We start from the raw sequence: 23,920 nt of genomic DNA on the forward strand, positions 1-23,920 counted from the left end.
CATCCTTGGGAAGGAGCAGGCCAGAGAAGAGACAGAGGTAGCAGGGGAAGGATAAAGTCTAACGCTCTGGTATAAAGCTGCCCTTGAGAGGGGGGAGGAGCCTCGGAAGAATGACTGGGGATCACTCTAGGCCACAAATCACCAAAGGGAAGCATTGTCAAACATGGCTGGTGGCCCTCTCAATTACCATCCTCTCAAAAAACCTGACACATTTCTAGAAACTCATCCCCCTTGAAAAAAATGTCTTGCTTAGGCCTGCAATGCGCTTTCGGTAAGTAGAGAGCCAGCCTGCTTCCCCATCTCTGTCCCATACCAACTGAACTCTGCTGATCAAAGATCAGGCAGCTTGGAAACGTCTATTCCCCATCTGTCTTGCTGTGCCACAGTATTTTGAATATGGATTAATAACAGAGAGAAAATGGAACTCTGAAGTATGCCAGGAATCGAGCTGTTGAGTTTCTGAGTCAACCAGCATCAGAATCAATGTCTGCCAACATATGTATGACAGCTTGAGATCACCATAAGGAGCTGAGCTCAGTGGTGACAGACTTGGTTGGTATTATTGGAATTTTTCAGGCCTTGTCGTGTTGACCTCACACAGGAGTCAGAGAGAAAGGAATGCCAGAATGATTGCCCAAGCTCCAGTCCTGTGCTTTCTTCCCTGCCTGAACTTACTACTGTCTCCCCAAGTATGACATCTTTAACACCCAATAATCTGCCCTTATGACCCCTCCATGAATGTAAATTCAATAGAAGATTCACTAGAATTTAGTGAGGCATTTGAACAGCTAACCCATAGTCAGCCACACTGAGAGATGACCATTACTGTAATCTCAGGCACAGGGAACATATTTCCCAAGCTATCATCCCTTGACCTGGCAGATAAGAAAAGCTGGGGAGTGGTGAAAAGATGGTTCTAAACTTCACAGTCTTCTAAAAGCATCTCACTGGTCCATGCTAAGTTCATGCAATGGCAATTTTTTGTGTGTTTACTTAACGGTGTCACAAGTTGCCCAGTACTTCCTCGAACATTATTCTGGGTATTTCTGCAAAGATGTTTTTGGAGAAGATGAACATTTTTGTTGATAGACAGTAAAGGAAATTGCTGCAATTCTTGATAGGAGTGATCCTTATCCAATCAGTTGAAGACCTAAACAGAATGAAAAGGTCCACCATCTCCTGGATTGTTGCGGACAATCTGCAACTACTGAATTGAGGCACATATGCACACACACACACACACACATACACACACTGCACACACAATGTTTAGAAGAATAAATGATTGAAAGAATGTCTGAAAACATCCCTGTCTTCAAATAAATCAGGAAGGTTAAGAAAAATTCTTCTATGATCATTGAACAAAATCAGTTTATTAATTAGTTGCTAGTCAGTGGCTCCAAACCCTACTAAATGAGGGTTTCAAGAAAAGCAGTATAGAGTTTGGAGTAGAAGCAGAGAAGAGGTTCCTCTTTTCCAGAAGCCAAGAAAGCAGCCTTCATTTGGGTAGAATTGTGTTAGCTTTGACAGAAGACAGAGGTTCCTCTAGGAGGAAGGTTTTCCCTGCTGAATCCTACTGGTCTCCATTACAAGATGCTGAGTCGTTTCAACCATCATGACTCGGTTATTCTAGGCAGGTCAGTCTGGTGAGACAAGGTCAGGACTTGTCTTGAGGCTTGCTATTTGGTTTATTGTCTTCATTTCCCTGGTCAAACTAGTCTCTTCAAAAATGTCCATTGACAACTTTCACCAATGAAATATGTTTATAAGTGCCAATGAAATTAATCTCAAATCTACCACTAAACATGCAATTTCTTCCAAATTATATGTTCCCACAGTGGTCAGCTTGCCTCTAAAATCCCTGTTGCCATTTGAGATCTCTGTAGAAGACTAGAAGCAAAGTGATGCCACACATAGGAGCTCTTCAAAGCTCCCACAAGCCAGTGTTTTTAGTCTCACAATCCAAAAAGAAATGCTAGCAAATTCAGGTTCTGTGTGATTCCTGGATTTGAAGTTCATGGGACAACTATAGTGGCACCTCACCACAAATGCACCACAGGAAGGAAAACATTTCCTTTTTGTAGTAAGTGTTCTCATTGGACCTTCTTGGACCACCAGCCCATAAATAATAACATGGAGACTTATCGTTGATTATGAAAGCTTGGCCTGAGCTTAGGCTCTTTCCCAACTTGCTCCTCTAACTTAAATTAACCTGTCAATCTCTATTAATCTGCATTCCACCATGTAGCTCAGTTACCTCTGCTTTGTAGTGTACGCCCAACTTCTGCATCTCCTGTCATCTTTCTGTGCACCTAGATTCCTATTCCTCTTCCTTTCTCTCCTCAGAAGTTCCACCTGTCCTCTGCTGCCTAGCTATTGGCTGTTCAGATTTTTATTACACCAATCACAGCAAAACATCTTTACACAGAGTACAAATATTTCACAATACCTTTTGACTCCCAGGATGGCCAAGGACCATCAGAACCAAGAAGTTAAGAGGTAATAGAAGGCATAAAGCTATCGGGTGCAGTGTAAGGACTTCAAGGTCACAAAGGGGAGAGTCTAGAAATACTGAGATAGAAGGGAGATGCCTGAGCTCCTCGGATCTTTCTTTTTCCTGGAGAGAAAGGGCCATGCCCTCTCGACATCCAATGACGAATACTAAGATGGCTAGTAGGATTCAGGTAATAGTGAATGGTGGGATCAGAAGTGATCAGATTCCACAAGCTGTGAAGGGCTCTCTTACCACTGGCTGAGCCCTAACAATTACTGTCTTTGGCTCAGTCTTCCACTGCCAGAATCTGTCTTTCTGTAGAACCCTCTAGCTTCTGAAACTGCTAAACAGTGCTGTTATTTCCTGCTATGAAGTGTATGTGGCCAGGGGCCAGCCACAAAACATGAATTTAATATCCCATTCAAATTTTGTCTTTATCTTCTCTGCTAATTTATTATACCATTTTCAAGCTAGCCTTAACTTTAAATCCTATAGAAAAAACTAAAGATACTGTTCAAAATTAAATGAACATATCCACAGCTAAGCATTTAGAAAGTACATTCTCACTGTTTTAGTTTTTTGAACACATTCACTTTTAGCAACTATATCAGTTATGCACTGGATGGAGTATAATGTTTTGGTGTACTTTAACCATGGATTGCTCAACACTTAAGTGATAAAAGGAAAATAGCCAAGTCCCTGCTGATACCAAGGGAGCTGACTTTGTGTATCTCAGCTGTCCATACCCCAAATCTGGGACTGCACAGTAAAAAAGAACTTTATCTGGGAGTCACAGGTTGCTTGGAAGAAGTGACTTCATAGCTCTGAATCAGTGTTCTGAAGACAGGAAAACTGGGAGCTCCTAGGGGCTGTGGAATATTGAGATGGAGTAGCTACCAAACTGAATATAAGATAAAGATTTAAGAGAGAGACAGATAGAGGGAGGGAGGGAGAGAGAGAGAGAGAGAGAGAGAGAGAGAGAGAGAGAGAGAGAGAGAGAGAGAGAGAGAGACTGTATGTGTAGAACAGAAATACTCTTGAGATTCAGGGTACAATGTAATTGTTCAGTTGTTTTGGTCATTCAAGATGCCTTTTGCCAAAGAGTTGGGGAGACCAAAGTTCACATTCCAGGCAAGCAGAGTCCTGCCTGGATGGTCTTAGACTCTGTATTGAGAAGCACTTTCAATGACGCTTTCATTATAATTTTCTATTTTCATTCAAATTCATACTATTGTGAATAAAGGCTGGAATCATTGTCTTATTTTCCTTCTCTGTAACTATATGTAAATCCAAGTTCTACGAGCCCCTATAGCACATAGCTTCTCAATTCAGGGGAAAGGAAGCAAAGCTTGGACTAGGGAGATGGCTCAGTTAGTAAAATACCTAGCATTGCAAGTACAAGGAACTGAGGTTGCATCCCCAAGTTGTACATAAAATCCACTGTAGATGTGCATGCCTGTAGTCCCAGGACAGGAAGAGCAGAAGCAGAAAGATCACTGGTTAGCCAACCTAACCAAATTAGAGTTGCAGGTTCAGTGAGAGACCCTGCCTCAAAAACTAAAGTGAGGAGCAATTGAGGAAGACACCCAGCACTAATCTCTGACCCCTTTATGCACATGCACACATGTGTGCACATGCCAACACAACACACACATACACACATATGTTTTTAAATAAATTAAGAAATAAGAATTGATTAACATTGACCCACTGGAAATACCTCTAGATTTAGGATGGGGGAGAGCCTCTCCAAACCATCACTCCACTCTTTCTTCAGGCCCAGGGCTCAGTCCCTGCTCTTGGACTGCCTCCGAGGCTCTGACCTTGGCCAGTGGTGAGACAACATTTGCTCATCTCCCTTAATGGATCTAAGAAAGCCATCCCAGAGCCCTGGGTGGTCTTCACCTAAGGGAACACAGAGTACACAGAATCACCCTTCAGTGACCCTTGTTCATGGAAGAGGTTTGATGAGAAAAGTCCCTAAATTCTTCCTCTTGACTTTGGAATGTGTCTTATTCTTTCCAGATGTTTTTCCTAATGACAGAGCTTGATCTGTTCTAAAAGTGAGTCTGAATTCCTCAGCACAGAGTGATCAATGGGGAGGATATACAGACACAGGTGGGGAAGCAGGGTGTTTGGGGATGAAATAGCTTTTTGCTGGATGGGCTGAGGTTGATAATATTATCATGACAGCATATGACTTGAAAGGAGAAACAAAACTGTCTTCACTTTCCAAGGACATGCTATATCATTATCTCATACATGATCCCAAATAATCTAAATGGCCAAGGATAATCAAGCAAATAAATGAAAGTATTCTTGAATAATATTTCAGAAACGTTACAGCACACAAAATCAACACACACAAATCCTGTTTCTATATAACATCAAAGGCCATGAGGACACCAAAGCCAAAATATACTACCATTTACAGTGTCCCCCAATAAAATTTGTAGGTAGGATGCCAACAAAATGTACCTTCCTGTTGAAAACTACAGAATGACAAAAGAAGTTAAGGAAGTTATAAATAAATACAGAAATATACTATGTTCACTGATGGAAATATTCAACAATCCAGCAAGAATTTCTGCAGAATTAGATAACATCATTATTGATTTCTGTGGAAAACCAACAGGATGAGAATAATTGGAAAAAATGTTTAGGAAAGAAACATGAAGAGAGGAATCTTTCTATCTCAGATCAGTATGATGATAAGGATAATGTGCACTCTGAAAAGAGGGTTGGAGCAGTGGGACAGAAGTCCACCTACACAGAGACTGAATTTTCTTTTATTTTTGAGATTACACTATAATCACATTTCTCTCTTCCCTTTCCTCTATCCAAACTCTCCCAAATACCCCACCTTGCTCTCTCTCCAATCCATTCCCTCTTTTTGAATTAAATTGTTATTATATGGATATATATATATATATATATATATATATATATAAAACCAACTCAGTCTGCATGATGCTAATCATGTGTATGTTCTCAGGTCTTACCATTTCTTGTTGAATAGCCAACTGATGTGCTCTTAGCTGGACAATATTTCTCCCACTCTGAGCATTCCTTAGTTGTCTGTAGTTCTTTGTATAGATGGGGACTGATACATAAAGTCACAGCCAATCAAAATGCATAGTTGTGGAGTCCGGTCCCACTGTATATATCTGAAAAATAAGTCCTCACTGGTTCAGGGAACATTGAAGAAGAAGGGGAGGAAAGACTGTAAGAGCCAAAGGAACCAGGAGTTAGCTGTGAGACTGTCTCCTAGGGATATCAGAAGCTACAGGCATGGAATCTCACCAACAGGAGTGCCCTCCAAACGTGTGCTTAGCAAGGACAATAGACATGCCAAAGGGAGTGAGGGCGTGACCACAGGCCTCAACCCTACACAAGGTTAACTGACTTTTGACAAAGAGCAAAGCAAAAGTCAGCACAGGAAAAGCATTATAGGATGGGAGGGATTTGGACTCAGGCCTCACATCTTACACAATATTAACTCAAAATGGATCATATACACCGTGTGACTATAAAAGCTTAGGAGAAAAATATATTAAAAGAATACTTAGGATCAGGAATAGTGAATGATTATAAACATAACACTAAAACTGTAATCAACAAAAGAAAAAAGACTTTCTTGAAAGTAAAATGACTGTATAGACCCTGTTTTTAGAAAACAGGAAAAGGAAGGACTGGGGTGCAACTCTGTAGAGCTCTGATCTAAATGCTCAGGACTCTGGATTCAGTCCCAGCTCTGCCATGTCTTGTGGAAGCAGGGGAAGGAGGAAGGGGGAGAGCAGAGGGAGAGTGTGTGTACACTACACACTACTAGAGAACATTAGCAACCACATGTAACAGAAGACTTGTATCTCAAACGCACAAAGACCTCTCAAAGCTCCTGGAGTTCAGGGTGGGGGGTCATAATTACAAAAGTGTAACGCCAGGGATAGCTCTGTGGTGCTGGAGAGTTCCATCTCCATCTTTGTGGCTGCTATGACTTTACACATGGTAAAGTTGCCAGGATCTATGAAAAGCTAGCAAACTCTGAATGGGGCCTGCACTGTATTAATGTCACTCTCTTGACTGTGATGATGTTTGGTGATTATATAAGTAAGTGTTGGCATTTGGAAAAAGGAGAAAAGTGGGTGCAGGCTACACAGGACCTGCTAGCTTACCATGTATAATTTTTGCCTATTAATTAAAATTTTAAAAGTTATTTTTTAAATTAAGTTTTTATCTACATAGTCATCCCAACTGAGAAGCTCATAATAACACGGATATAACTCCAATCTCCCACTCTAGACAACAGATCTTCCAGGGACTAGGGCTTGCATTTCTTTGGGACTTCCATATTCTGACCACAGATCAGTGTTTAGTGTATTTCTAAATCAGTCTTCCTGACTTCCTCCAACTTCCTCCTCTTCTTAAACTGCTGGTATTCCCATCAGCCATGCTCTTGTTCTAGACTCTTCGATCCAGCAGGCAATGGTACAATAGACATTAATGTTGTGTAAGATGTGAGCCATGGGCCAAAATCTCTACAATGCTTTTTCTGTGATGGCTTTGTTTTGCTCTTTGTCAAAAATCAGTTAACTCTATGTAGGGTTGAGGACTTTCCCTCATCTACATTGGCATGTCTATTGTTATTATCTTTGTGCAGCTCACAGTTGGGGAGCAGTCCATAGACATTCTGTACCTTCAAAGGACATGAGTTCTCAAGGACAAGGTTGTCTTTTTTCCTGTGCACCACGGAATCACCTAAAACAGTGGTCAGCACATGGAAAATACTCAGAAATTAACTATGGGTTGACTTACAGGACTAGGAGGAAGGGAGAGAGAGAGAATGAGAATGTCTTGAGAAAACTAAATCCCGGTCCTCAATTCTTCCCAGAGAGCAAAAGGAAGCACCCTTACTCAAGAGTCCTCCTGCACCACCCTCTGTGGGCTTCTCCTCTCTCAGAATCCCTACATGGTCAAGCATGGCCACTATATGGTTCTGTTCAGAAGCGTTTGCTCTGCATTGGTAATGTGCCAGCAATGGAGAGCAGAGACAGACACGTCTGCTTCCTGCCACTGTGAATCTCCTGATGCAGTTGGAGATGGACAGACAAACAATCATGCCAGGTAACTCAGGACAAGGAACTGGGGAGGATCTCTCAAGTCCTTAGACTGGCGGGGAGATGGGCAGGCAGCTGACCACTACCGAACACCAGAAGGCTTAGTAAACACTGCACACATTATGAGCCTTCCACAGCCACATAAGGACAGTTTTACTCTGTTCAACTCACCTGGATATAGGAGGGCGAGAAGGATTAGATGGGCAAGAGGAAAGGAAAGGTTCCCAGGCTCTGAGACTGCATGAACTGTCAAGGAGACACACAAACACAAGCGGGAGTCATTTGTACTGCTGGGTTGGAAATTTGACCAAGATTAGATGGGAAAGGGACTAGGAGTAAATGACAGAAGTCAGACCTGCTATGCTGCGTTTGAAGTCAACAAACGTCAGAGTCCTTCAGATCATCAGCTCTAAGGAAGCCTGGTGTTCACAGGGCTGGGCTGGCATATCTGTGAGTATCAGGTTCAATTTCCCATCAAAATCTTAGAATAGCCGGGCGGTGGTGGCGCACGCCTTTAATCCCAGCACTCGGGAGGCAGAGGCAGGTGGATCTCTGTGAGTTTGAGGCCAGGCTGGACCGACAGCCTCCAAAACAATACAGAGAAACCCTGTCTCGAAAAACCAAAAAAAAAATCTTAGAATAATGCCGTAAGTGTCCGTGATGCTCTCTAACGCTGCAATGCACGCGGGTTCACTTTAACCTCTGGTGCTTGCCTATCTTTGACAACAGCTTTCCCTGACTGCCAGAGTCCACTGGGCCTGGCCACGAGGCTGGCTGCCCACACTCCCCAGCTCTTAAAACAATAAAGCTGGTTATAAAACTCCAGCTTCATTTCCCTCGGGAGAAATAACTCTGAGTCCTAAGTCCTGGGCTGGCTCCCAGCATCCCTGGCAGGATTTGCTCTTCTGGCCAGAGTGGTGATTTATTCCATCATCTTTCCCTCTCCGGTTGTCATCCCTTCCAGTGTTTTGTGCTTAGACTTTCACAGGTGTTTCCTGGGCATGCCTATCAGATGATTTGGTGTGTCAATCTGTTTCTGGGGTAACCTGAAGTGAGAAACACACACACACACACACACACACAGAGAGAGAGAGAGAGAGAGAGAGAGAGAGAGAGAGAGAGAGAGAGAGAGAGAGAGAGAGAGAGGATCTTCAGTAAAGCTGGCAACAGTGGCTGCCTACAGAGAAACACATAAGTACAGAGTGGAGGGGACAGGACTATTGTCACCAAATATTCTTTATCTTTTTTGTTTGTTTGTTTGTTTGTTTGTTTTACGAGGCAGGGTTCCTCTGTATTGTTTTGGAGGCTGTCGGTCCAGCCTGGCCTCGAACTCACAGAGGTCCACCTGCCTCTGCCTCCCGAGTGCTGGGATTAAAGGCGTGCGCCACCACCACCCGGCCCTATTCTTTATCTTTTGATTTTTACACCATGCCCATAGATTTTTCTATTTTAAATGCAAATAACATTATACTTAAAATTACTCCAAATTTAAGCTTCAAGTCATTGAGAAATGAACTGTAACATCGTGATAACCTCATCTGATGTGATTTGTTTGAAATCTGATCATGTTAGACACCACCAGGGTACTCATTTATGTTGTCAAGTGAGAGTTCTACATATGACGTCGTCAGAAGACTTTTTTCAACTGATTTGATTCATACCCTGGAGTATTTGATGAGAGTATCGTCACTGGTTAGAAAGATTATTGTCCTGATATCCAGTCTCTTGAAGTCTTCCCAGTGAGTGACATATAAAGCAATGTGTATAAATATAACACTCTGAGTCATTGTCAACCAAATTCATGTTAGCAAACCCAGGGGGCCACCTCCCTTCCCTCCTCACTGTATGACACTAGCTAAATGTTGCATGAGCACCTGCCCTAAGTTTGGACTACATGTAACTTAACTTTTACATTGACTATAAGACATGAAAAACTTAGATGTTGGTCAACGCTAGACTCGCAATGTCCACCTATTCTACAATTGAAACCTTGGATACATTTCAAGAATCCTGTTTGAAGAAACAATTGAACTGTTTTTAAAAAAATAAACCTCTTCTTATTTATTTTTAATTGACACATAACAATTGTGTACAGTTGTGGGGTATAATCTAACGTTTCCACTCAAATACATCTGCACAATACATATTGTTGTGGACTATTACTTTAAGATGTGTTACATTTGTTTATTCTGTGGAACATGTGCTTTGCAACAACAAATTGCAAAGATGTGTTGCATTCTTTTATGTTGCATTTGTTTAACTCTGTGAAGCTGAGATACTTCCTATCTAAAACACCTGATGGTCTAATAAGGCGATGAACAGTCAATAATAGCAAGGCAGGAGAAATGATAGGCAGGTCTGGCAGGCAGAGAGAATAGAGAGATCAAGGAGCAAGAGAACAAGGAGAGGAGGACACTAGGGGCCAGTCACCCAGCCACACAGCCAGCCATGGAGTAAGAGTGAAAGTAAGATTACAGAAGTAAGAAAAGGAAAGGGCCCAGAGGCAAAAGATAGGAAGAATAATTAAATTATTTCTTAATTTAAAGTTAAGAAAAGCTGTTCAGGAATAAGCTGAGCTAAGGCAGAACATTTATAAGAAAGAATAAGCCTCCATGTGCTATTTACTTGGTAGCTGGGTGGAGGCTGCCCCAAAGAGAAAAGAGTGAAGAGTAAGACTAAAACAGCCAACAACGTACAATGGCCACATAACTGCACTATTCCTAAGCTCAAATATGTAGTGTGTGTATTGGAATACTTTGAAACACTCACTACTAGCTATTTGGAAGCAAGCAATGAATTGACAACCACAATTACCCTGTGGACATTGCTTATGACTTATCTCTATGAACCAAACTCTCAACATCAAACAATCAAAACAAATTCAGGAATAAATCAGATACCTGGCTGACAAAAGAAAATCTCTACTGAACCCATGACCATGAATATCTACACTCTTCAAAATGCCTATGTTGTCTTAAAAGCAAGTAGTAAACAAATGCTTAAAAATAGCTTTTCACTGGTTTCTTTGGTAGACACTGAATATACTCTTTATTTGAAATGGATTATATTTTCAAATGGTAGGAGCCTCTCCTACTTTGTTTCTTATTTCTACAATAAAGCATTGACCAAAGCCAATCTGGAGGAGGAAAGGGTTTATTTAATCTACAAGCGCAAGTCACAGTCTACCGGAAAGAAGCCAAGGCAGGATCTCAAGGCAGGAGCCTGGAGGCAGGAACCAAAGCAGACACCATGGCAGAACATTGCTTCCCTGCTTCCCACCACGGCTTGCTCAGCTTGCTTCCTTATACAACCCAGGGCCACGTGCCCAGGGCTTGCACTGCCCGCATCGATCATTCATTAAGAAAATACCCCACAGAGGTTGGAGAGATGGCTCAGTGGATAAGAGCACTTGCTGCTCTTCCAGAGGACCCAGGTTCAGTTCCCACACCTACATGGTGATTCACAACCATCTATAACTCCAGTTCCAGGGGATCCAACACCTTCTCCCGACTTCTGCAGGCACCAGACACGCATCTGGTATACATGCAGACAAGCACTCATACCCATGAAATGCATAAATCTAAAAAGAATTTGTTGTTGGTTTTTTTTAAAGAAAATATTCCACAGACATGCCCAAAAGCTAATCTCTTGGAGGCAATTCCTCAACTGAGAGTCCTTCTTTCCAGGTGACTCTAATTGTACCAGCTGACAAAAAATAACCAGCACGCAGGGACCCAAATGTGAAAGATCAGTGCAGTCTGTGATCCAGCACGGGCATGAACCAGGGCAGGCATTAACCAGTAATGACATGAACCAATGCAGGCATAGGTATGAACCAGCCATGTGCCAGATGCCCATGTCTAAGTTAGAGGTTGATGAGCAGGGTATCCTCACTCAGCCACTTTCCATTAGAACGTCATACCCAGAGGTCATGCTTTGAGAGTGAGTCTCTGGAGTCAAGGTCTTAAATCCTCAATAGGGCCCCAAGTAAACCTTCCCATCATGCTCTGCAAATGGTTCTGAACTGATCCACTTACCCAGAGATGACTCTGGATAGCTCCTACATTCTCTCCCCCTGTCTGCTCCACCCCCACCCCAAGCCCTTCCAGGTTTCTGAAGAAGACTCTCAGCCTCCCTGTGTGGAACTTGCCTAGCGAGCTCACATGAGTCTCACCCCGCTCCTGCTGCTGCTGCTCCCTGAGCGTCACGGTGGTAAGGGCAGCCCCGAGAGCTTCCTGTCATTCCGACTACACGCCTTGCTTTCTTTGCTTCTTTTCCTAGATGGGAACAGAGAAGAACCACCAAGGTCAGAACAATGTCCTCCGTGAAGAAGTGATTCCACGCCTGTAGCACTGTTGTCCCTGAGGGCTGGAAGCGCAGGCCTCACCTGAGTTGGTACTGACTGTGGACCCTTCCTGGCTCCTCCCTCCTTGTGACATCTACCATGGAAGTATAGTGTCATGGAGGAGGGAATGTGAGAGGAAGGGTAGCATGCTCTTCCTAGGGGAGAGGGCCATGCTAGGCTGACCTCAAGTCCACCCATCAGTGCCGCTCACCAGAGAGACGCTGACACATGCTATGGGTCTCAAGGACACCAAAATCAAGTCATCCCTTGCTACCAGCTCCCTCTTATCCACTTGTCACCTCCTCTGTACGCCTGGTCTGACCTCCCCATCTTCCCAGCTTTTTCCCTGGCTCAATGGGTGCCGGTTACACATGGGACAGTGGATAGGTGTCAGGGCCTCTGACTGAACCATTTCCTCCATCTAGAAGGTTCTTTTCAGATGTACACAGCCTGGGTCTTTATCCAGATGTTGCCTCCTAGTCTTACCTCTCTGCCCTCCTGTGTTCCGATTATTTTTTACTCTTATTATTATCTGCTAACACTCAATAGCCTAGTAAGGTCCACAAAGGAGGGGAGATTCAAGACCTAGTATATGTAACCATTTTGTTACTATTTACCAAATGCACGTATGAAATGTCAGGGTCTGACGCAAGGACCTTGCCCTCTGCAGCCTGATGGCAGTCCTCACCAGTGCACAAAAGACCGACCACGTTTCTCCTCAGGAAAATAATATCAAGTCGGACACAGGACTCTGGTGATGAGAGCAAGGCTGGGTCTTGGAGCTCAGGCCAGTGCCATGGGCCCTGATACGTTCTGTCCCTGCTCAGCTGCCTCGGCCTACATGACTGTGCCGCGCTCCACCTAAGGACGGGCTGGACATTGTGGCTGGGTCAGGGGATGCTGGAGCCTACCCAGGCCGTGTCGTGGTGCTTGGACTGTGGGACTTTCATGTGTGGTGTCCAGTTCCAGAAAAGCACAACCAATTACGCACAGAGCGAAGCGCTGGGTTACTGGTGTTTATAACAGTTGTTTACACAGAGCCACCACTAATTTCCTGCTCCTGCAGTGGGAAGCACACATCTGGCTGGCTGGCTGTGGAAGCTCTGGGGACACATCAAAAGTCCCGTTTTACTCTGGCGCCGGGAAAAGGGTGTGTGTCTGTGAGGTGCAGGGTGAGGGTGACAGCTATGGAACTGGAGATCACCGGCTAAGCATCCAAGCACCCCCCCATTCCTTGTACAATACTGATGGCATCATCATAATCCAAGGCTTTATATAGTAGTTTCCAATTGCAAAGCCCTGCGTCACACCCTGCTCCATCTCATGGCCATCCAGACCTGTAAGACACGGCAGAAAATATCACAGCTTTTCTCCCAGGAGGACTGTGAGCCTCAACAGATTACGTGACACGGGGCCACAGGGATCGTCTGCATCAAAGCCAAGCCGAATTCTGCACCGACACTAGTACCTTGTTCTGTGCGCTCTATGACTTGGGCCCGGGTTTAACACTTGCAGCTTTGATTATTTCCTAGAAATCTCAAAGGCCTCAGTGTGTGCTGTGGCTGAGTCTGGAAGCTCTCGCGGTGAGGCTGGCTTGTGAGTCACTCAGCTGGCAGGAGAGCCTTCCTGGCATCCACATGAGCAAAGAACACCTCTGCCTGCCAATCTTTAACCCCACCTGTGGCCCCACAGCCCTTCTACAGTGATTCAGAAGCAGAAGCAAAATGAAAAGGTGCCTCTTTTTGAAAGGTGGCCATCAACTGGGATCCCGCATCAATGAATGTGAATTTTGAGGACAGGAGTATGGCTGCCGCGGGCACAGCATTCACATCTGCTATACTCGATGTACTCAGCAGGTCTAGGATGCCGTGCCGGGTGCTTTATGACAAATGTCACATTTACACTGCCACACTGAGTAGTTAAGGAACATGAGGACTGGAGAGGCTATAGATTGCCTGTGGCCTGACCGTACGTGATTAAATGGAGTTCAGACACAAACTGGGTCTGTGTCCTGCAAGCCCGTGCTCTGAAACTATATGTGGCATTGCCATGGATAGTGATGACATCCAGCCGCATGTATAGCCTGTAAGGATTCAGGAATTAGGCTGGCCTGCCCCGTCACCTGGCTGAATGCGCTCAGGCAGTACCCTGGTCAGCCCAGGTGCAAAGGACCCTTTAAAAGAATGACCCCGCCCACTTACACTGTCTTTCCTACTCCTCTCTTTCTGCTCTCTCTTTTCCCTCTCTTTCCTGCTGTTCCTCTGGGGCTGACGGGACTTTTTCTCTCTCTCTGTCCTCTCTCTCCCTTTCTCTCTCTCTGTCTCTCTCTCTGTCTCTCTGTCTCTCTCTCTCTCTCTCTCTCTCTCTCTCTCTCTCTCTGTCTCTCTGTCTCTCTCTGTCTCTCTCTGTCTCTGTGTGTGTGTGTGTGTGTGTGTGTGTGTGTGTGTGTCTTTACCTCTTTTCTCTTTCCTTTCCTCCCTTCCCTTTCTAATAAAACTTCTCACTTAAGCTCTGTCTGTCTGGCGTGTTTGTCCCCCGCCTTGGTCAACCTCGCCTGCCATGGAATCCGCCAATGTCCCCCTCACGCTTTATCCTAACATGAGATCTACAGCATCAAGACCTCAGGACGAATCTGCCTTTCCCCGTGATTTGTTCTGTCTCTGCTTCTGACTCTGATTTCCCTCTGGTCTCCCCCAGGCTTTCCCAATGCTCACTGGCTCTTCGTTTCTTTCTCTTTGTTAAGCTACATGGAAACTCAAAGATCTCTCTTGATCATGCAGAACACGCCATTTGTTCAAGGAATAGTTTCTGGCCAGATGTGGTGGCACCTATAAAACCTGAGGCAGGAAGGGCGCAAGTTCAAAACCAGCCTGGGCTTCATAGGGTTGCACTGGAGAGAGAAAGAAATGAAGGAACACAGAGAGAGGAGGAGGGAGAGGGAGGGAGGAGGGGACGGAGGGAAGGAGAGGCAGAAAGACAGGTAGAGAAAGAGAGAGAGAAACAGAGAGAGGAAGAGCGTTGTTTCTGAATGTATACTTTATGCCGAGCTGTGGGGGGGAAGCGGTCGTCAACAGACCTGAGTCCCTGCCTTTCTGAGGAGAGCTTGTTAGTGAGGAGGCAGACAAGGCAGTGAATACACAAGGGAATGGCCAGCAGCCAGTAAAATAAAGCAAGCCGGAGCTGGGCTTGAGGAGCAGGCTCTGGGACGGTCTCCTTGAAGAAAGGCGTGTGGGGACACAATTGTGTCTCTCTGGAAGAACATCACATCACAAGGGTGGAAATGGGTGTGGTCTAGAGTTGCCAAATTTAGAGAAAAATGAGTGGGAGGATAAGAAGAAGGTTGGAGAGCTGGCTACCCAGTTAAACTGGAGCCTCTAGGGAAGGATGAATAACAGTATCCAGCCCACGCAAAGCTGAGAAGTGCTTGTGTCCCGCTACAACATCCTCTCAGACTGCAGCTTATAAACAGCAGAGCTTTTCATCATTCCAGAAGGTGGGAAGAGTGAAGTACTGGTAGGCTCAGATCTGCCAAGAAATCGGTCTCAGCTTCCAGGTCACACCTTGTTACCGAGTCCTCCAGAGAGGAAACTGTGTGTCTGAACACTGAGGAAAAACAGAAAAGGCAGACCCAACCCCGAAGCCCTTTACAAAGGCCCAAACCCCATCCAAATGGGGTTCCGTTTTTGCTTAATCACTTCCTACAGACTTCATTCTTCACACTATTGTATTGGAGATTAAGTTCCAACATGAAATTTGGAGGCGGCCACACATTCAAACCACAACAATGCTTACACTGGAATTCTAATTTGTCTCGAATGTGCCATTTTAGCTGGCAGACAGATTCATGTTTGGTCCAGGGGCACTCCAACTAGTCCTTGTCCCTTCTTTGCAAACACTGACTGGTGAGATTAAGCTGCTAGCACAGGGCTGGGAGGCAGCTCGCTGGTAGGGACTTACATAAGTTCAATGCCCGGGTCAGATGTGGAACCATTGCAACTGCTCAATGAATTATGTGGGCTTGCTCCCAAGGTTCTCCCAGAATCAGGTTTCCCATTTCAGATCCAACAGAAAAGGAAGTGGGGCTGTCTCACCCAGACTACAGACTACGGACTACGGACTACAGTCAGCAGCAGCGTGCTGTTCCCCACCCTTCCCAAGCCAGGGATATTGCTTCATCATGTGCTGACAAAATGGGCCAGGGAAGCAGTCAGTGTCAGGCATGGCAGTTGCCTTATAAGGACATTGGCTAGGGCTGCCAGGTGTGTCATCCCAGAACTGAGAGGCCTCCTAATGCCATCCTCAGTGAGTCAAGGCTTTAGGGGGGTGAGGGGTGAAGAGCCCTCAGAAGCCCCATGGCAGCAAGTGAATTTTCTCACTCCCCTCCCTGTTACTGGATCCCATGGATTCATGACCTCATTCATCTTTGCATTTAGGAAAGTGGGAAAAGATATTTTAATTAGGAAAGGCAGGAACTTGTAAGTTGTTACTTCAGTAGTCAGAGTGTTCGTTCACTCTAGAGGGGTCTGCTGAATGTAAGTACTGGAGAGTCCCCCTTGAAAATGACTACATGGTGACCCTACAAGCCAGGAGAGACATCTCTGGGCCCTGTACTGTAAGGGAAGCAGTCTATTAATCAGAATGCTGTCTCCCAAAGAGAGGTGTGAGTAAGAGGCCAGCAGAAAGATTTTTTTTTAAAAAGCATCAGAAAGTATAGTAGAAGTCACAGAAATAGCAGCATAGACCCCAGGAACTTTTGCAGAGAGCAGGAACTGCCCAGCTTGAACCACTCCTCACCCTCACCCCTCCCCTAGACCCCAAGACGGCGCACACTCACAGTTCCTGTGTTGGGATAGGTGGTGGAGACTTACAAGAGAAGAAATAATGGGATAACATCTTTCTCATAATCCCTCTATTGCTCTTGGTCTCTGGGTGATAAGTGGCGTTCTCCATCTCTCTCCTCTGTGACCCTAGCTTTCCCCGCCTCTCAGCCAGCACTTCTGCTGCCTGGGTGGCTAGATTATTGAGGTGACATGGATGTTCCCCTGTGAAGGGTTTCTCTTCTGAGACTCTGGAGGACATGCCTTCACGGGGAGTACAGTGTTCTCAAACTTCCAAATTTTCACATAAGACAGCACAAAGTAATACAGTAAACCCAAGGCAGAATGCTTCCTGTTTCCCAAGAAGGGACTTGGAGAAAATTCTAGGAGTGAACACATCATTGATGCCAGGGGAAAAATGTAAACGTGGGTGTTCTCTAACAATAAGTCAAGTCAAGCATACACAGGGACAAGCAAAAAGGAAATTGGAGAGCAGCTAGTTTTGTCTTGGTGGCACATTTATATTAGAGAAAGCAACAGTAACTCAAAATTTCAAATTTGCACAACTTTGATCCAGTCATTACAAGAATTTGTTCTGTAGTCTGAGATGTTTAAAAGGACAGATGAGGGGAGTCCGACGGAAGAGGAACTACATGAAATGTCTATTATCCATGTGTTATCCACTGGTAGTTCAAAACAGTGTGATTTTCCCCTATGCTGGAGTAGGAACAGACTAAATTTTTTATGTTGCACTTTCTTAGAATTAGTAAAAGACAGAGGAAAAAAAGCAGTATAGATCACATATTATATGAGACCTTTCAGACAAGAACTAAGTCACCAATCTGAGGTCCCTCACAAAAAAATGTTACTGTTGTGACATGTATTTGCAGAGGTAAGTCTCTCAAACTGCCCCTTTAAGAAGAAAACCTTTTCCCCAAAAGGCAGTATTTGTCGTCTTGGCTATTCTAAGTGCAATACATGTTCCTTACCAAATCTTCAAGATCTGATAGAAAATAAAATGTGCAATCAGTAATAAGTTAAATTTATTCTGTGGTAATTGACATTTGTGATCTGATACATACTCTTTCACTTCCTACTTGATAGATGAATGAAAGGAAAGGAGGCTGGGGAGGTAGGTGGTAAAATGTTTCACAACCCGCCTGTTCACTTAATACATTGTGGGCTACGGCCATCTGTCCTTGTAAAAGTACAGAACTCTAGAGATCTGCTTCTATGCTGCATTGTATTCCACTAGTTGTTTAGCCAAGCCACCACTGATGAGAGTTTGATGTATCTGCGTTTGAACGATTGTTAACAGTGTTTCACTTACCGAGCTCCCTTATAAACTAAGTATCCTTATCTGATTATTCCTGAAGCACACAGGCCCTGGAAAGGCTGGCTTAAGAGTAGAAAACTCTACCTTTTGAATCACTTGATTTCCTCCTAGAAAGGTTCTAACAGGTTGACATCCCACAAGGAGTATATTTGAGTACCATTCCTCACATCCTGCCAACAGCTGTCTGCATTCCACACAGGAGACTGGGCTCCTGCCGCATACCTGACGGACATTTGCATTGCTTCTTTGCTAGGATGTATGGCATTGCCTCTGGTCAAGTTTCCTCTTGGGAACTGATCTTCTCTATAGTGGTTTCTATGAGCAAATCACTTAGTAAGAGCGCTAATCCTTTGTAACATAGAGGGATACTTTGACAGCAGGCCGTCTTAAAGAAACAGATGTTTGTGATGAAAATCAGAGACCTACTACTGTGATTTAAGAATTACAATTGCATTCTCATGAGACTCTCCTCAGCCGGAAGCATTGCATCAAAGCTATGTCCTGCATAGAAGATACCGGCAGGCACATCTTCCGGAAACCCAGGATGTCAGTGTGCAAAGGAAAAGATACACCGAAGAAATAAACAGATAACCGCAGACTGCGAAAGAGAGTTACAAGCGAGGTCCAGTGAGGGAGCAATGGAGGAGTGGTTGGCTGTAACCAGGGAAAACAGAAAAGACCATCTTTCTTTCATTGCTTATCTTCTGGGTTTATCTTGGGTGGCTTTGTTGTCACTGAGCAGATTGCTCAGATTAATTGATATCAGAAACACTTGTATCAGAACTAGGGAAGAGTGGAAATTGTGTTGATTTTCATTTTAACAAATTCAGCTCTTCTTTTTTCTGATCTCTAAGGTCAGAGTCCTACGTCAGAGGCCTGCGATAGTAGTGACCAGTGGAGAGATAAGCAGGGCCCCAGTGGGAACCCATGATTAGGCTAAGCCACTGAAGCCGCTGACCGCCTACAGAGAGTGAGGGAAGTCACATTTCATTTGTACCTCTTGGCTACTGTATGGAGAATGGGTTCAAAAACAAAAGGCAAGGAGCCCATGGAAGTGTTGTCATAGGTAGACAGTGTCAAGCTCCGAGGTCCCACGGTGACCCAATGCGTTGAAAAGACATTACAGAGAAGGGAAGTGCTGTTTGTAACGGGAGACAGTGAGCATCAGTGATGCCCATTCACTGAATAATAGGTGTAGGAGGCAGGTTTGAGGGACTTTAGATGAGAAGCAGGAACCCAGAGGGCAGCTACACATGTGACTCCAGAGCTCTTAGCTGGGTCTCTGGAGCTGAGGATCCATTGCCAGCTATGGAACGTTGAAACCTTGGAAGCGGATGCTGTTGCCCTTGCAACGTTAGAATGAACGATGGTACAGGCGCAAAGCCAGAGAGGAGTTTTCCCAGCAGCAGACGGGGCAGAATGGGAGATGGGACATCCTGGGACATACCACCTCCCCTGCCATAGGCTCTGAGAGGTCACGTGGTGAGTCTAAGCCAATCAAAGACTCATTCTTCTGCTTGCTTAGTGAAGCCAAGAAGCCCAGTGCTTTAAAGAGCTCGCTCCTGTGCGCTGGCTCTTGGGGTGGTTCGAGCTCAGCTCTCGCTGTCAAGATCAAACAGTTTCTGCTCACAGCTAGTCCTCTGCCGTCGAAAACCCCAGCTTCAGCTTGCACAGTCTCTCCACGGCAGGATTCCCTCAGCAAGTCTACACAATCCACTGACCGCTGCCCCCCTGAGTTCTGCTTCCTTAACACTCGCCTTCTCGTGTATATCCGTGTGGAGCAGATGTTGCAACATATAGATTGTGTGAAGGAAAGGCTAACACGCCCTCGAAGTGTTCATGCTTTTGTTGAGATGTTGCATATCCGCCAGCTGCCCACAGCTCCTTAGCTCAACGTTGGACGAATTGGGACCGAACTTGGAGTCATATGATGACACGTCCACCAACAAGCACGTCTAGCCCTTGCCTAATAGAGAAGTGGTTTTCAGCAAACATTTTAAGATGATGACGATCCATTTTCCAATAAGCAAAACCCATTCAGCTGCTTTCTCACTCTGTGCCCTGAACCGCACTTGCGGAATTAATTATTCACTTTCTTGTGACACCGCTCATGACCCCTACTAGACTGTAAGCTCCCTGCAGAGTCAGAAACCCCGGTACCTACAGATACCCTGTGTGACCAGGAATGGGGTGCATCCCTGAAAGCCTCCTGAGGAGGTAAAGTGGATCAGGGAGTACAGAGAGCAGAACTTCTAACCCAGCCTCTGAAGAATAGAAAATTGGAAACCCACAGAGACTCAGCAGTGTGTGCGGTCACACAACCCACTGGTGACAGGGGAGGCATGTTGCATAAGAAGGGAGGGGAATGGTCAAGAGCACCACCCTCTTCCCACCTCCTTCACTGACCAGCCCTGTGGCCCTGAGCACGTCTCCACGCCTCTGCTTCTGTGTCTGTGAAACAGAGACGCTCCATGAGGTCCATGAGGCCTGGGACGGAATAAAGGCTCACAAATGCTAGAAAAAAAGAAAGTGTTGTGCCAAAATTTGATGAGTTTGCTATCTCTAATAATCTAATACAAATTCGCCATATAGTCTGAACTCCATCCTGGATGCAGGGAGTCACGGGTTATAGGTTTTGGTTCCTTAAACGTAGAACATCTTTTACAAGTGAGACTCATGTGGCTTTTGAACACCCTGTAGGATGCTGCACTAAAACAGACACTGTCAGTGCAGCGTCCCCAGCACCCTTGGACTGAACTGTTCTGCTTAGGTGACATCAGGAAATCTGAGGGCGACCAAACTGGTGCGTATTATTGGTTTTGAATGCTAAGTCTGTGTGTTCAGATGCACCCGCATGTATGTGTAGAAAAGAAAGTTGATGTCAGGTATCTCCCTCAGTCTCTCTCCAACTTATTTTAAAAATAAAGTCACTCACTGAACCTGGAGCTCAGGGCTTTGGCTAGTCCACCTGGCCAGCAAGCCACAGGAATCCCTGTGTCTGTCTTCCCACTGCTGGGATTGTAGGCACACCCACCATACTCAGCTTTTCCCATGAGTTTTGGGGAACCAAACTCAGGACCTCAAGCACTTGACTAACTGAGTCATGTGCAATACTGATGTAGAAAAATAAAATTGATTTCAGCCTTCCGTTTGCACATAGGAAACGGGCTGGAAAGAAATGTAGCTGTCTATGCAGTACATGTGACAGAGAAGGACTATGAACAGAGTATTTTCTTACCTTGTGTATTTCATAGTTCCATCAAAATGTGTATTTCAAGTGCATCCTTTCAGATGAGTGATTCTGTGAGCTGTCCACATGATATATGTTTTATCTTCTGCTCTGCTTTGCCAAGACAGAAACAAGGGAAAGGGCTCCAGCCTCCCCTGGGGAGAGTTCCAGAGCCATTCTCTTGGTCTTGAGCAGGCCCCCTGCCTCATCTGATGCAGATCCTGCCTTCCTGGCCTGCTCTTCTGTTGTCTAAGACGCTTCGACTGTCTAACCCTTGCATCTCCATGTCCCATAAGCCCCACGGCCACTTTGGATCCAAGCTGTGATCTTAATTGCCTTCTACTACTGAAGCCTCCATCTTCGGCTGTGTGTCCCCCTGTGTCCCCACCTCATTGTCCCTGTCCCCCATGCCAGGCTTCTCCTGTCTCCAGGCTCCAGCAGCTGGAATCTACTTCCTTCGCTACTGTATCGCAATACTGTGGTGGGGGTGGGGCATCAAGGAAAAACTGAACTTCCCCAAAGCCCTTCAGAGAGACCGGGTTTGAGTTGGAAAAGGATACGGGGCGGCTGAAGCTCCATGTTACTCATGAAACTGTCTCTTATGCAAGACGGATATTGATGGGTTGGGGAAGTGAGTTATATACACATAGATGTGGTTTGTGTCTTCCTTGGGTGAGGAGCTTGTGTCCACACCGCGGGGATGGACTCTGGGGCTTACCATAGCCATCCTGCCCATTCCATACAGCAGTGCCCCCCCCCGTTGGCTCCATCTTGAAGGCAAATGTAAATCGATCTTTTTCTACCTTTCCCACTGCTACCCTCTCACCCAGCCACCCCAGTCTCTTGCCTGGACCTGCTGCTCTTCTCCCTGATGCCTGCGCCCTGCTTTTCTCAAGCCCTTGGAATAGCCGCTCTTTATTCTCTTCAATACCCTTGTGTTGATGGTCGTTCATAAGAGGCCATGAAGCATAGACACTCAGAGTCAAGTGTGGTGGTGCATGCCTGCAATCCCAGCAGTGGGGAGGCTGAGGCAGGAGGATTGTGAGTGGGAGGCCATCTTAAATTGCACAGCAAATGCCTGTCTCAAAACGAAATAACAAGTAAACACAAAAGAATGACCGTGTAAAGCATGAAATCCGCCTAGGAACACGTCTTCTTCCACTGAATTATCCATGCTGTGATCTCAGTTGATGCACTTCTCATAAGGACACTGGTTTCCAGGCAAGCAAGGATTTTAAAATAGTTACAAAGGGATGCTATTGTCATTACATCACACTGACAGTTTGGTCCAGCCCCTCGAGCATACCAGGCATTCAGAAAGTTTGGGAAATAGTATTGATTGTTTAAGCATTACAAAGTGCTTGCTCAAAACCTTTTCACTAGAACAGAAGCTGAGTGAAATTTTGGAAATTTCTCCAATCAGGCTCATAGAGTCTAGGAGTCAGAATTCCAGATGGAGACAGATGACACAACGTTCAAGTGTGTGTGTGGGGGGCGGGGAAGGACTGAGGAGAACTCGCTGAAGGACTATTTGCTGATGTCTGTGTGCGGCTAGGGAGCACCAGGGTTGCTGACAGTGGGTGGTGGAGGTACAAAGGGCAGGAGCGTTTACCTGGACCCGAGGGAGACTGTAGCCACAGCAAATGTCATCAGGCGCTGCATGTCCATCTTGGGCTGGTTAGTGAGTCCCCCACTTCCTTCAGCTTCTGGGGACATAAAGAGTGCTTCAAGCCCTCCGGGACAGGGTCCTTGTACTCAGGTCAGCTCCATGGACAGCGAGCAGGATAAAAGTGGAGAATGGCCTGGAAACGGAGACATCCTAGGACTGGGAAGCTTCAAGAGGGAGTGAACATCTCTTGGCCTACAGGCATCCAGCTTTGCTCACACCAAAGATGAGGATCACAGAAACCAGGCAGTGTTTCTTTGGGTTCACTGGCCTTGCAAAAAAGAATCAGATAACAAGCACTTTATCTGCCATGTGGATTTTATGCTACAGCTTTCTACTTCATTAATATGTAACTATCCCTACAGGTAGAAAGGCTTTTCCTGTGTCTCATGTAAATGATTCCCACTACAGCAGAAACGGATTGCATCGTAATCATTTTTCTATAGAGCAGAAAAGACTGGCTCATGAATGTATAAAATCACAGCTGCAGTATTTTTACCTTTATGAGTGATCAGCACATTGCTTTCCATGTTCACCTGTGATCACCCTCTCCGTCCCTAGAAGTGCCTGTCAGATGTGTTTTGCTAAAACCCTGGTTTGAGTATCCATCTGAAGCAGGCCGGGAAGATTTCTCGCTTTCTTAGAAGGAGGCTGTCATCATTTCCTGACTTTGTTCTGGAGTCCGTCAGCTTCTCCTGCTTCATCTCGGTCTCCACAAGTCTCTCACACTGGTGGAAAGGATGGCTACTACACGCTCTAGTTACTCTTAAAGCTGCTGTTCTAAGCCTTTCTTTGTGCCTGCTAATAGTTCCTAAAATGTGAGCCAAAGCCCAGTCCACAGGAACAAGGCGGAGGAGGAAGGTGACGAGCATCCAAGGGTCCAGATTTATATTACCGTCTTCCTTGCATGATTAAA

General features: G+C 45.3%; 1 long non-coding RNA gene across 1 annotated transcript; it reads right to left on the minus strand.

The window, feature by feature from the left end:
* Positions 1-17,270: 17,270 nt before the first annotated feature.
* On the minus strand, positions 17,271-23,823 carry LOC121142340. Its single transcript, XR_005879332.1, has 2 exons — positions 23,504-23,823; positions 17,271-23,275 (listed from the first exon to the last, which is right to left on the minus strand). It is a non-coding gene; the product is annotated as an uncharacterized LOC121142340 (long non-coding RNA).
* Positions 23,824-23,920: the final 97 nt, after the last annotated feature.

Source organism: Mesocricetus auratus, unplaced genomic scaffold (genome assembly GCF_017639785.1).
Source record: "Mesocricetus auratus isolate SY011 unplaced genomic scaffold, BCM_Maur_2.0 Super-Scaffold_100009, whole genome shotgun sequence".
Lineage (NCBI taxonomy): Eukaryota > Metazoa > Chordata > Mammalia > Rodentia > Cricetidae > Mesocricetus > Mesocricetus auratus.